The sequence below is a fragment of the Triticum urartu genome, chromosome 1, assembly GCF_003073215.2.
Source record: "Triticum urartu cultivar G1812 chromosome 1, Tu2.1, whole genome shotgun sequence".
In the NCBI taxonomy this organism is placed as follows: domain Eukaryota; kingdom Viridiplantae; phylum Streptophyta; class Magnoliopsida; order Poales; family Poaceae; genus Triticum; species Triticum urartu.
This window is the reverse complement of record NC_053022.1, coordinates 6,071,535-6,082,870: the sequence shown is the minus strand read 5'-3', so window position 1 is coordinate 6,082,870 and position 11,336 is coordinate 6,071,535.

Below are 11,336 nucleotides of genomic sequence, written 5' to 3'. Positions count from 1 at the left end.
CATGCGTGTAGTGCTTGGTTTTGATGACTTGTAGATTTTTGCAATAAGTATGTGAGTTCTTTATGACTAATGTTGTGTCCATGGATTATACGCACTCTCACCCTTCCATCATTGCTAGCCTCTTCGGTACTATGCATTGCCCTTTCTCACCTTGAGAGTTGGTGCAAACTTCGCCGGTGCATCCAAACCCTGTGATATGATATGCTCTGTCACACATAAGCCTCCTTATATCTTCCTCAAAACAGCAACCATACCTACCTATTATGGCATTTCCATAGCCATTCCGAGATATATTGCCATGCAACTTTCCACCATTCCATTTATTATGACATGCATCATCATTGTCATATTGCTTTGCATGATCATGTAGTTGACATCGTATTTGTGGCAAAGCCACCATGCTCAATTTTTCATACATGTCACTCGTGATTCATCGCAATCCCGGTACACTGCCGGAGGCATTCACATAGAGTCATATTTTTTTAAGTATCTAGTTGTAATTCTTGAGTTGTAAGTAAATAAAAGTGTGATGATCATCATTAGAGCATTGTCCCATGTGTGGAAAGGATGATGGAGACTATGATTCCCCCACAAGTCGGGATGAGACTCCGGACAAAAAAAGAGGCCATAAAAGAAAGAAGGCCCAAACAAAAAAAGAGAGAAAAAGAGAGAAGGGACAATGTTACTATCCTTTTTCCACCCTTGTGCTTCAAACTAGCACCATGATCTTCATGATAGAGAGTCTCTTATTTTGTCACTTTCATATACTAGTGGGAATTTTTCATTATATAACTTGGCTTGGATATTCCAATGATGGGCTTCCTCAAATGCCCTAGGTCTTCGTGAGCAAGCAAGTTGGATGCACACCCACTTAGTTTCTTTGATGAGCTTTCATATATTTATAGCTCTAGTGCATCCGTTGCATGGCAATCCCTACTCCTTCCATTGACATCAATCTGTGGGCATCTCCATAGCCCATTGATTAGCCGCATCAACGTGAGACTTTCTCTCTTTTTGTCTTCTCACACAACCTCAATCATCATATTCTATTCCACCCATAGTGCTATGTCCATGGCTCATGCTCATATATTGCGTAAATGTTGAAAGAGTTTGAAAAGGCTAAGTATGAAAAAATTGCTTGGCTTGTCATTGGGGTTGTGCATGATGGGAGCATTCTGTGTTATGAAAATGAAGCATGGCCAAACTATATGATTTTGTAGGGATAAGTTTTCTTTGGCCATGGTATTTTGATAAGACATAACTGCTTGATTAGCATACTTGGAGTATTAGTATTTTTATGTCAACAATAAACTTTTATCTTGAATCTTTCAGATCTGAACATTCATGCCACAATAGAGAAAAATACATTGAAGAACATGCTAGAAAGCATTCCACATCAAAAATTCTGTTTTTATCATTTACCTACTCGAGGACGAGCAGGAATTAAGCTCGGGGATGCTTGGTACATCTCCAACGTATCTATAATTTTTGATTGTTCCATGCTATTATATTATCTGTTTTGGATGTTAATGGGCTTTATTTTACACTTTTATATTATTTTTGGGACTAACCTATTAACCCAAGGCCCAGTGCAAATTCTTGTTTTTTGCCTATTTCAGTGTTTCGCAGAAAAGGAATACTAACGAAGTCCAAACGGAATGAAACCTTCGGGAGCGTGATTTTTGGAACAAACATGATCCAAAGGACTTGGAGTGGACGTCAAGAAATGAACGAGGTGTCCACGAGGCAGGGGGGCACTCATACACCCCCTAGGCGCGCCCTCCCCCTCGTGGGCCCCTCGTGGCTCAACCAACCTACTTCTTCCTCCTATATATGTTCACATACCCCGAAAACATCCAGGAGCACCATGAAACCCTATTTCCACCGCCGCAACCTTCTGTACCCAAGAGATCCCATCTTGGGGCCTTTTTCGGAGCTTCGCCGGAGGGGGCATTGATCACGGAGGGCCTCTACATCAACTCCATGGCCCCTCCGATGATGTGTGAGTAGTTTACTTTAGACCTTTGGGTCCATATTTATTAGCTAGATGGCTTCTTCTCTCTCTTTGAATCTCAATACAAAATTCTCCTCGATCTTCTTGTAGATCTATTCGATGTAACTCTTTTTGCGGTGTGTTTGTCGAGATCCGATGAATTGTGGGTTTATGATCAAGTCTGTCTATGAACAATATTTGATTCTTCTCTGAAATCTTTTATGCATGATTGGTTATCTTTCCAAGTCTCTTCGAATTATCAGTTTGGTTTGGCCTACTAGATTGATCTTTCTTGCAATGGGAGAAGTGCTTAGCTTTGGGTTCAATCTTGCGGTGCTCGATCCCAGTGACAGAAAGGGAAACGACACGTATTGTATTGTTGCCATCGAGGATAAAAGATGGGGTTTGTATCATATTGCTTGAGTTTATCCCTCTACATCATGTCATCTTACCTAAGGCGTTACTCTGTTCTTATGAACTTAATACTCTAGATGCATGCTAGATAGCGGTCGATGTGTGGAGTAATAGTAGTAGATGAAGGCAGGAGTCGGTCTACTTGTCACGGACGTGATGCCTACATACATAATCATGCCTAGATATTCTCATAATTATTTGCTTTTCTATCAATTTCTCGACGGTAATTCATTTACCCACCGTAATACTTATGCTATCTTGAGAGAAGCCACTAGTGAAACCTATGGCCCCCGGGTCTATTTTCCATCATATAGGTTTCTAATCTACTTTTACTTTGCAATCTTTACTTTCAATCTATATCATAAAAATACCAAAAATATTTATCTTATCATTATTATCTCTATCAGATCTCACTCTCGTAAGTGACCGTGAAGGGATTGACAACCCCTTTTATCGCGTTGGTTGCGAGGTTCTTATTTGTTTGTGTAGGTACGAGGGACTTGCGTGTGGCCTCCTACTGGATTGATACCTTGGTTCTCAAAAACTGAGGGAAATACTTACACTACTTTGCTGCATCACCCTTTCCTCTTTAAGGGAAAACCAACGCAGTGCTCAAGAGGTAGCACGCCCCGTGCCCGAGCCGCCGCCGCCCTGCGCCACCCCCGTCACCGGCCGCCCCGCGCCACCAACATCGCCGCTCCGTCCCGGTGACCCCCTCCCCACCCCCGTGCCAACCCCGTCGCCGCGCCGCCGCCGCCCCGGCGACCCCCTCCTGTGCCCCGCGCCACCCCGACGTCGTCCTCGACCTCTCCTCGCCCTGAAGTAAGTGTGCCATGGCAGAAGTACTTATCACATAGGTAGGTGAAATGTTGGTTGTTAGATTTGATCATCGATAAACAATTTAAGGCATCTTTGATTCACATGATTCTAGAAACATAAAATAAAAAGATCGCAAAGTTATGCCCATATGAATCACGCACGGTTTCTGGTTTGGTTGCATCGCAGAGAAAAGTACAGATTCTTTTCAAGAGTCTTTGGGTGGGCGCTATAATTCTTATGGAACGAATACAAATGAATCCTTAGTAAAAGTTCCTATTGGATTCAACTCAACAAATTAAATGACCAACATGAAAAGAGAAATCTCAAGGATTAAAAAACTCCTTCAATTCAAAAAGGCCCACCACAATGCAATATATAGATGCTTCTAACTCTTGGAAGCCATTTTCCCATGGACTAGTGATTGACATGCTTTTTTTGTAACACTACCATTTACTTTTTGGCGATGAGTAACACTACCACAATCTCAAAAAAGACCAAATGCCACATACTCCGTGGGAGCAGAACATGATACATCGGCATCGACCAAGCCACAGGCAGGGCCATCGGCATCAGTATGTATTATTTTGTTGCTGATTGAAGCCATGGCACTTGTAGCAAGAATTAGGCTAACAAAGGAAGGGGATTGTTATAAAAAACGCTGAGGAATGATAGAAACCTAAAAGATAGATGCATTGAAAGAAAGGTAGCTATGCCTTGAGGCTGACTAGTGATCTGAATGAATGAATAACATTGACGGCCCCCTCTCATTAAGATATTACTGGCACTTGTAGCAAGAAATAGTTATTTATTGATGCAAATATCGTTGTTTTTGTGTCCAATGGTTTTGGGGTTCTAGGAAATTATTTACGTTCCAGGAAATCAGTCAAAGCATCTCTATTAGCAAAATTTCCACTAACTAACTGCCCAAAGTAGAGTGCCAACACTAGTGCTTGTTATTCTCTCTTCAAACTTGTTTCTCAGTTTTGTAACACATATCTGAGCAATATCATCCCTTGCATATTATGGTTAAATTAAAACCAAATGTTACTCCAAGTAACTGCAACTTGTTAATTTGGTTTACATTTTCAGTTTTGTTTCATGTATAAAGAAATCCCTAGTTTTGAAGGGTTCAAGCTGTTGCCATCATATGTCCACAAGTGCATTGCTTTTTTAATGTGAAATGATAACTTTGTGTAGTTGATTATCTTCTGCCCAGAACTTCTGCTGCTATAATGTTGTATGATAATGTTGTAAGGGTAGTAATTAGTCTCTTGTACTGCTTATCTGAGATGGGGGGAGGCTGCCACCGCAGGCTTCGCTCTACCACACCGGAGTACGAGTTGGATGCTTTCAAGTTCTTCAGTATCATACTTGGGGCTTCCTCCAGGAGGCAGGTATATAAAAGGAGAGATCCCCCCTTCACCCATCTCATTATGATAACTCTGATGTTTGCTACATCACTCCTTGTCCCAAACTACAGAGCCTGCCTGACACTTTTATGAAGATGCTGGACGGCCATCAGCCAAAGAATGTGAAGCTGCGTTAGGCCGGCAACGGGCTTTGCAGGCATTGGGACATGGAGGCGGTGATCAGGTACGGCCACATGTACCTGTGTTGTGGCTGGGAGCAGTTCTACCGTGCCTACGACCTGCGACACGGGTAATTTTTTCTCTTCAGGTACGATGGCGACGCCATGCTCACCGTGAAGGTGTTCAACACGACTATGTGTCGCATGCGCTACCAGGATGACGATGATGCCAATACATCTTGCCTCTTCTTCCTCTACATTTGGCTTTGTCTCACATCGATTGTTAACGGTCATTGTTGCATTTGGTCAGGCAATGGGAGCAGCAGCAGCGACTCTGGCTATAGCCAAAGCAGCAGCGACTCTGGCTGCAGCAAAAGCAGCAGCGAGGATGATCCGGAATGGAGTGGGGAAGAAGAGGAGCAGAGTGGGATGAGGAGGTGCTGGCTGACGATGGGTAAGAGATGGTGGTGGCTGAGGATGACCTAGTGATGGTGGTGGCTGACGATGGGCAAGAGATGGTGGTGGCTGACGATGGGCAAGATATGGTGGTGGCTGAGGATGACCCAGCGATGGTGCTGCCTGAAGATGGCCTCGCGATGGTGGCGGTGCCTGACAATGACCTCGCGATGGTGGTGGCGCCAGCGATCCCACAGCCGGGCGACATGACCATGCCAATTGTGGTAGAAGACTACATCGCACTGCCTCCACTGCCTCGCCGCTCTTGGCGCATCAGGATGAGGAAGGAGAAGGAGAAGAAGGAGGAGTGAACTATGTCAGGTATGTCAGATCTCCAAAATGATCTATACTTAGCTTTGTTTCCTCCGAAATGACATAAGTTAGCTCTAATATGCTAAGTTATCTCTAATATGCTAAGTTATCTCTAATATGCTAAGTTAGCTCTAATATGCTAAGTTAGCTCCAATATGATCCATTTTACCTAGGTTAGCTCCAAAATGGCCAAGTTTACCTAGGTTAGCTCCAATATGATCCATTTTAGCTAGGTTAGCTCCAAAATTACTTATGTTAGCACAAAAAATGACCTATACTTACCTTATTTTCCTCCAAATTGACATAATAAGCTTAGTTAGCTAAAAAATGGCATAATTACCTATGTAACAAATAAGGAATAAGAAGAAGAAAAACAAGGAAGAGGAGAAAAAGAAAGAATAGAAGAAGAAAGAGAAGAAAAAGAAAGAATAAAAGAAGAAGAATGAGAAGGAAAAGGGTAAAAACTTTCTTCTTCTTCTTCTAACTTGATTACTCCCATTTTTGCAGATTTGATTCACTTCATGGAAGCTGGATTGATGGACTGCTAGTTTTAGTTTCTGTTATGATTTTGTGTTGAGAAACAATGTATGTTGAATAACTCCGTGAAACTATGTATGTATGTTGATGAACTCCGTGAAACTATGTATGTATTGGACGTTTTAATACCCTATGTGTTCTGTTGCGTTGATGGACTGCTAGATGATGGATACATGGGCTATGTTTGAGGTTGAAACTATATTTATAATTTATGTCTTTTGAAAATGCAAGGATATAACAAAAAACTGAAAAACAGGGGCTATACAGGCTCTTAGCCGTCTGCTGGCGGACGACCAAGAGCTTTGCCATCAGCCAGCAGACGGCAGAGCTGCGACATGATAGCTACTTGTGCAACCTGGGGCACTGGCTGGCCTATTTGGTTACTTTGCCGTATGTTGGCTGACGGTAAAGGTGCAATGGTCTTTGTCATCCGCCAGCGGACGGCAAAGCGCACCGTTAACCCCCTAATGACCATGAGCTGCCACATGTAACGTCCAGGACCGTTGCCGTCCGCCGGCGGATGGCAAAGACCATTTCATCTTTACCGTCCGTCAGCAGACGGCAAAGAAGCCTTCGTCATAGCCTATTCAACCGGACCTGCTGCCGTCTGCTGACGGACGGCAAAGTGCCTGATTCCTGTAGTGCTAGGGGCAAAGGTTCTACAGACCACATAATCCTTGACCGACCAAAACCCTCGCTTTGGATCTCAGTTTCAATACACGTAGGATGTAACACAAGCATATGAAAAGCTAGTGGTCAGAAACACAATGGTCAACAACAATCACCTTTCCACGCATGGGATGTGACACACGACCTGTATGCTGGTAACCGGTGCATGTAGATGACCATGCCCCTCCCATGTTTCCACCTAGCTAGAGAAAACATTAGATTCAATGGTTCGCAATGCTTCCGTAGATCAAGGAATGACAAACAAAACACCATCCATCATTCCACACGGGAGATACGCCACATCGTCGAGGCTATTGATAAGGGATGATCACAACTAATGTGAGTTCCTTGTTTCCGCCTAGCCAGAAAAACCCTAGACATGATGTGTTACATATTTTTGTTGATATACAACAAACAGATCCGTCACACCATGATGCATCCAAATTTTTTGTACAAGGACCTAATGCACCCATTACCGAGAAGAATTAATGTATCCTAGAATGCTACCAGGCAGAGGTGATACATGATACGTCTCCAATGTATCTAGAATTTGTGAAGTATTCATACTATATTTACATGAGTTCTACATGGTTTTCGTGCACTTTTATATTAATTTTATGGACTAACCTATTAATCTAGTTGCTAGTGCCAGCTCCTGTTTTTTGCATTTTTTGTTTCGTAGAAAAACCATAACTACTGAAGTCCAAACACGATGAAAAACTATACCTACTGATGCGTGAGTAGTTCATCCTCGGGGTTGAGGGTTATTGCCAATAGCTATGTGTTTGATCTCTCTCTCTCTGTGTGTGTGTGTGTGTGTGTGTGTCTTGCTACCTCTTGAGCATGCGTTGGTTTTCCCTTGAAGAGGAAAGGGTGATGCAGCAAATTAGCGTAAGTATTTCCCTCAGTTTTTAAGAACCAAGGTATCAATCCAGTAGGAGACTACATGCAAATCACCTAGTACATGCACAAACAATTAAGAACCTTGCAACCAACGCGATAAAGGGGTTGTCAATCCCTTCACGGCCACCTGCAAAAGTAAGATCTGATAAAGATAATAAGATAAATATTTTTGGTATTTTTGTTGTATAGGTTGGAAAGTAAAGATTGCAAAATAAATAGTAACTAGAATTGTAGATCGGAAACTTATATGATGTAAAGTAGACCCGGGGGCCATAGGTTTCACTATGGCTTCTCTCAAGATAGCATATATTACGGTGGGTGAACAAATTACTGCCGAGCAATTGATAGAAAAGCGCATAGTTATGAGAATATCTAGGCATGATCATGAACATAGGCATCACGTCCGTGTCAAGTAGACCGAAACGGTTCTGCATCTACTACTATTACTCCACACATCGGCCGCTATCCAGCATGCATCTAGAGTATTAAGTTCATAAGAACGGAGTAACACATTAGGCAAGATGACATGATGTGGAGGGATAAAATCAAGCAATATGATATAAACCCCATCTTTTTATCCTCGATGGCAACAATACAATACGTGTCGGTTCCCTTTCTGTCAATGGGATCGAGCACCGCAAGATTGAACCCAAAGCTAAGCACTTCTCCCATTGCAAGAAAGATCAATCTAGTAGGCCAAACCAAATTGATAATTCGAAGAGACTTGCAAATATGTCAAATCATGCATATAAGAATTCAGAGAAGAATCAAATATTGTTCATAGATAATCTTGATCATAAACCCACAATTCATCGGATCTCGACAAACACACCGCAAAAAGAATTACATCGAATAGATCTCCAAGAACATCGAGGAGAACTTTGTATTGAGATCCAAAGAGAGAGAAGAATCCATCTAGCTAATAACTATGGACCAGAAGGTCTGTGGTAAACTACTCACACATCATCTGTCGGGGGGATGGACCCCAAGCAGGCAACGGAACCCGGATCTTGTTCAAAAACAACGGGGTCAGCACTGCCCCTCAATACCGGCACGCGCTTGGCCGGGTCGCTCGACCCGGCCAAGCCCCGCAAGCCGGCCAGACTAGCCGACCCGACAAGACACGTCGACTCGGCCTCAACAACTAGCGTAAGACAGCCGAACCCGGCACGACCAAAGCTTCCTCAACAAGACAACACCACCCGTGGCGTGCTACGCAATCCAGCCGCGGGTCAGCGCCCGTCCCATCCAGGCTGTGCGATGGGACAAGGCTTCAATCAATGATGACCGAGGCGACAGTGCCCCGCCCATGCCTCTGGTCAGCGGGTACGTAGCAACAGTGCTCCTCACCTACCCGCTGACCAAGGCCGGCGTGGCTACAGTGCCCCCGCCCCCGCCGCTGACAACAGCAAGCGGCGACTTGACGGAGAGCACTGTACACGACTCGACTCGGCCACGCCCTGACGATTGACAAGACGGCGCACAGTCCCCCTAGGCACGCGGGGCCCGCACCTAGGGGAACCCGGCGAACCACAAGCCCTCAGCGGGACCCAGCCCGGGTCCCCGAACGCCGACACTATGGACCCACCAACTTGTAACATTACCATTGTACCCCTGGGGGGTTGACCTATAAAACCCCCCAGGAGCCCTCATGCAGGGAAGGGAAGGAGAGAGATAGACACACCAGAGAACTCATTCCATCACACTCGCCAAGTTAGTAACACCCAAGGAGAGGGAACTGCCTAAGCCTTGGCCAATTTCCTCCCTCTTCCATACAGCTCCAGGAGTGACATTGTACTATCGATCATCCAACAACACTCGGCAGGACTAGGGATATTATCTCTCCGGAGAGCCCCGAACCTGGGTATGTCCGGCGTCCCGCGCCCGCTCATGCCAACCTCGCCTCTGGAGCCCACCAGCGCCCTCGAGCCTCCTCCTCTCTTTAGCCATCCCTTGGCATCTGTCGTGCGCCCACCACGACATCATCGGAGAGGCTATGGTGTTGATGTAGAAGCCCTCCATGATCGAATCCCCCTCCGGCAGATTGCCGGAAAAGGTCCCCAGATGGGATCTCACGGGTACAGAAGGTTGCGACGGTGGAAAAGTGGTTTCGTGGCTCCCCTGGATGTTTTCAAGGTATAAGAGTATATATAGGCGAAAGAAGTAGGTCGGTGGAGCTACGAGGGGCCCACGAGGGTGGGGGCGCGCCGCCCTACCTCGTGGCCGCCTCGTTGCTTCCTTGACCTCCACTCCAAGTCTCCTGAATTGCGTTTGTTCCAAAAAAGTTCCTCGCGAAGGTTTCGTTCCATTTGGATTCCGTTTGATATTCCTTTTCTGCGAAACACTCAAATAGACAAAAAAATAGCAATTTGCACTGGGCCTTCGGTTAATAGGTTAGTCCTAAAAATAATATAAAAGTGCATAATAAAGCCCATTAAACATCCAAAACAGATAATATAATAGCATGGAACAATAAAAAATTATAGATACGTTGGAGACGTATCATCTCTCTCTCCCCCTCTCTCTTGGGTTCTTGATTTGACATGATCTTGATGTATCATGAGCTTTATCAATATAGTTGGATCTTATGATGTTCTTACCCTCTATCTCTTTTGTGGTGAAATGAGTCTTATTGTTCGAGATTTCTTTATGTTGGATTGAATATTTTGGATTGGAGATCACTTGATGCATGTCTAACTCGCGGATTCCCGTGGTGACATTGGGGTAATCCAAGTGACATAAGAGTTGATTGATGCGTATCATATGGTGTTGTCGTAGTACAATCTCTTGAACTATTCGTGACACTTTGGGGTGGTTCAATAGATTGATTGGAAACACAACTTTGAGGTGGTTTACTACCTACGCGATTTCATCCCACTTTCTCCCATAAGAATAGAAGCTTTGGAGTGATTTTTTGCCGCACTTTGAGGGATTATCATATGATTCAGTTATGTTAGTGATGTTTAGAGATTGCACTATTGAAACTATGAACCATAGGCCTTATTACTAAGCATTGAGATACCGCTTTCATACATTTTTGTTACTTGCTACCTTGCTGTTTTTATTTGTTCAGGTTATAAAAACCTATTTCTATCATTCATATTACACATCTATCATCACCTCTTCACCGAACTAGTGCACCTATATAACTGACAATTGTATTGGGTGTGTTGGGGACGCAAGAGACTCTTTGTATTTGATTGCAGGGTTGTTTGAGAGAGATCATCTTCATCCTGCACCTCCCACGGATTGATAAATATTAAGTCATCCACTTGAGGGAAATTTGATGCTGCCCTACAAAACTCTACGCTTGGAGGTCCAACAGAGTCTATAAGAATAAAGTTGCACAGTAGACATCAATATGGACCACATAATCCCCGACTAGCCAAATCCCTTGCTTTGGAGCAGAGTTTCAATACATGTAAGATGCGATACAAGCGTATGAAAAGACAGTGACCAGAAACACAAGGTATAAAACAAACACCTTTTCCACACATGGGGGGCAAAACCCACTGCCTAGCTTGGTAGCAACCGATGATATAGTCTATCTATCATGGCGGCCCCTTGTTTCTGCCTTGGTATAAACAACCCTAAATTCGAAGGTTTGTGATGCCCCCGTTGACCAAGAAACGACAAACAATTTCGTTACCAACATGGCATGTATGTAATAGAATAAATCATGGGCACACTTGTGCCTAACACATC